This window comes from Euphorbia lathyris, chromosome 9, assembly GCF_963576675.1.
Source record: "Euphorbia lathyris chromosome 9, ddEupLath1.1, whole genome shotgun sequence".
NCBI classification, from domain to species: domain Eukaryota; kingdom Viridiplantae; phylum Streptophyta; class Magnoliopsida; order Malpighiales; family Euphorbiaceae; genus Euphorbia; species Euphorbia lathyris.
In genome coordinates, this window is record NC_088918.1 from 51,649,312 (window position 1) to 51,653,489 (window position 4,178).

A 4,178-nucleotide genomic window follows, 5' to 3' on the forward strand; every position below is an offset into this window, starting at 1 on the left:
CATATATAAATACGTTAAATTTACATTAAAATCGTGCTAATTATATTCATTTGGAATACTTTTACGTCTTTATTTACTTCTTTGATGCAAGGTACTTAATTATTTGGTTAAATCCAAATAGGAGCGAAAACGGAGCTAAAATGGAGGAAAAACCTAAAAAACGTACCAAGAATGCATATCAGTCAAAAGAACGCTCAAAGAGGACGAAAAGCAGTCGAGAGACAGGGAAACATCTCTCTGTCGCGACTGAGATTTTGAGAATCTCAGTCGCGACTTGCGGAGGCCAGCTCGGGAGAAAAACGAAGTTTTCACTCATCCCTATACCCCCTGTCGCGACTGAGATTTTCAGAATCTCAGTCACGACAGCGAACCCTTCTGCACACAAAACACATGTTTAAATCGGAAAAACGCGTCTGTTCGTTCGGATAAAAGCAACCCTTCACCAGCGGACACGACCCATCATTTACAACCCTTCAACAACTATAAATAAGTGATCCATTTCAAGAAATCAAGGTTGGAAAAAGTTAGAGAAATTAGAGAAGAAAGTTATTATGTTGAGTTTCTGATTCAGAAAAGAATCAGAAAGTTTAGATTTCATTTCTATGTAAACAATCGTGCTGTACACGAATTGTTATTAGATTAGTTATAAACAGTATTAGTTTAGTTTTCATTCTGGTAGTGGACGAGATCAGTCTCTATTCCGAAGATCCAGCGAGAAGAATTGACGGCTGAAGCGCATGAGGTTTGACGAACCTACGGAGTTTGAGAGAAAGATTGACGACCCGGATCTCAAAGTTTTCATTACAATGCTATCCAAGTTTCTACTTCTCTGTTAACTTGTGAAAATTCACATTTCATTAATGATATACTTATTTATTCAATACATTCTTACTCTTGTTATTTTGATATTGTTCTGACAAAATGATTTTCAAAATGATAAATTGGTGTTTTTATTAAAACGTTCTATTCCATCTTATTCATATAAGAACTTTGTTGAACACTTGACAGATTTAGTTTTTATGGATGACATGATCGCTGATCGCGGCTTATCAGACATAAAATACTAGTTTGATTAAGGTAGGAATCACCTCAACATCAGGGGGATTTCTATGGTTCGAAGCCATTTAATTGAATAAATCGCTATATTGTTACATGTCCATAATCTTACAAAGTTAAAGTTGTTTTCTTTGCTTTATGAAAATAAGTTCTATTTTATTCCAATTGCGGAAATATCTGTCTTGTAATCAAAACCACAAAGACGGAACTGTTCTCTAAACTCAATATAATCCTTCTATCTAATCCTAATTTACCAAAACCAATTCAATCAATTAAACGATATTCTTTTATTAAACCTAAACACGTGACTAAACCGAATTAAATAAAGTTTTAGTTAAAAAGCATTCCCTGTGGGTTCGATATCTTTTATTACTACAAGCGTATACCGTGCACTTGCGAAAATCGCTCAACAAGTTTTTGGCGCCGTTGCCGGGGAACGCCAAAATGTTTGACAAAATTTTAAATTTTTCGTGTTTTATTTCGAATCTAGGTTTAAACATACTTATTTTAACTTTTATAATTTAATAGTTTTCATTTACTAATTTATTTATTTTTCAAAATTCTGTTTTGTAGGTAGTTTCGGTTCGTGCAAGATTTCAGGTTCATGCGCAGTTCTCGAAGTTCAGGCATTGTACCAGACCCTATAGACCCAGAAATTGAGAAAACCATTAGGAAGAACAAGAAAAATAAGAAAAACAAAAATAAGACCTTAGTAAAAACATATACCGAGCCAGAAAAAATGGCAGACCCACCAACACTTATGGAATACGCTAGGCCAGGTGTGGCCAGTGTAACCAATAGTATCGTTAGACCCAGAATCACCGCAAACCAATTTGAAATTAAGCCAGCTTTGCTTAATATGTTGCAAAATAATGTATCATTTTACGGGTTACCTAACGAAAATCCTAACACCCACTTAACAAATTTCCTTGAAATTTGTGACACTTTTAAAATTCCAGATGTGACTGTAGAAGCAATCAAACTTCGCCTCTTTCCCTTCACCTTGAAGGACATAGCCAAAGAATGGTTAACTTCTATGCCAGCCGCAACTTTTGCCACTTGGGAACAATTAGCCCAAGCGTTTTTATCTAAATATTTTCCTTTAGCAAAAACCGCAAGAGTCATAAAGGAGTTAACATCTTTTTCTCAAAATGACAATGAGACTCTTTATGAAACTTGGGAACGTTTTAAAGAACTTCAACGTTTATGCCCACACCACCAATTACCCGCTGAACTTTTAATGCAAACATTTTACAATGGACTAAATCCTACAACTAGGGGTTCATTAGATGCTATGTCGGGAGGGCTATTTATGAAGAAAACATCAGCCCAAGCGAGAGAACTTTTGGAGGAAATGGCAATCAACAGCAGTATGTGGCCCGCGGAACGTGGACATATGCCGGTGGCAAAACCATCATCCTCAACCACACCATCAGTTAAAGGTATAGTTGAACTTGATCCAGTCGTGATGCTACAAGCCCAATTTTCTGCTTTATCGCACAAAATTGACAAGTTTATGGCACCACGCGATACCAATGGTAATCCAGTCCAAACAGATATGGACTACGAAAATATGAGTGAGATCGAACAGGTAAATTTTGTCCAAGGGCAAAACCAAACTAATAATCCTTATTCTAATACCTATAATGCTGGATGGAGGAATCATCCTAACTTTAACTGGAAAGATAACAGTAACAACAATGCCAGTGCTAATCAAAATCGTACCACTAATTATCAAAATCAGTCAAGAGATACGATTAGCACTTTATCTTCTAAAATCGACAAGTTTATAGATGCTATCAGTGGAAAAATCAGTAATCACGACGATGGTTTTAAACGGCTTGAAAATAAATTCGATCAGCTTATTAAAAACCACTCATCTAGCATCCATAATTTGGAGATTCAAATTGGTCAACTTGCTAAATCAATTCCATCCCGAAAAGAGGGAAGTCTTCCCAGCCATACGGAAGAAAATCCGAAAGAGTAGGTGAAGGCTATTACTCTTCGTTCAGGAAAAAATTATCAAGGGCCTGAAATGCCCAAAGATGTAACATTTCCGGGAACTGATTTACCAAAGTCCAAAGAAGATATCTTAAACACAAATAATTCACCATCTGACGCAGGTACCAAAACTTTTGTACCCAAACCACCTTTTCCACACAAAGTCCGAAATAAGGACTATGATAAACAACTTCTAACGTTTTTGGATAAACTTAAAAATTTGCACATCAATTTGACATTTATGGATGCAATCACACAAATTCCTAACTATGGTAAGTTTTTAAAAGATTTGATTTCAAAGAAAATCAGTTGGGAAGGAATTTCATCCATTTCGTTAATTGAAGACTGTAGTTCAATAGTATCAAGTAGTTTGCCCACTAAACTCAAGGATCCTAGATGTTTTACTATTCCGTGTAAGTTGGGAGATATTGAATTCCCAAGTTGTCTTTGTGATTTAGGAGCAAGTATAAACTTAATGCCATTGTCTATTTTTAACAAGTTAGGTTTAGAAGAAGATATTAAACGTACCAATATGGTTTTGCAATTAGCGGATCAAACCACTAAAAGGCCGTATGGTATAATTGAAGATGTTTTAGTCAAAGTCGATAAATTTATTTTTCCTACCGATTTTGTTATATTAGACTTTGCATATGATGTAAATTGCCCTTTAATTTTCGGTAGACCGTTTATGAACACGGGACGCGCTCTAGTAGATGTGTCGGAAGGGAAGGTAGTTTTAAGGATAGGAGAAGATAAGGTCGAGTTTAACATGAACAAAGCGATGAAATACCCTATGGAGGAATTCGCTTGTATGAAACTTGATTTATCGAGGAATGTGTCAATGATGTAATTCAAAGTGAAGAAATGATTGAACCTATAATAGATGAAGAATTAGATGATAAGGACCCAGAGCCTTTGATTAGAGAAGATGGACCAGTTCCGCCTTCAATTGTAACACCCCCTAAATTAGAACTTAAAGAGTTACCCAGTCATTTGAGGTACGCTTTCTTAGGCGAAGGCGATTCTCTACCTATAATTATTTCTAACAAATTAACAAGTGATCAAGAAGAAAAATTGAAAGAAGTTGTTAGAAATAGGATAGGAAGTATGGGATGGCAAAT

General features: G+C 35.7%; 1 non-coding gene across 1 annotated transcript; it reads right to left on the reverse strand.

The window, feature by feature from the left end:
- Positions 1–2,173: 2,173 nt before the first annotated feature.
- On the reverse strand, positions 2,174–2,280 carry LOC136207722 (small nucleolar RNA R71). The gene has a single exon (XR_010676851.1). It is a non-coding gene; the product is annotated as a small nucleolar RNA R71 (small nucleolar RNA).
- Positions 2,281–4,178: the final 1,898 nt, after the last annotated feature.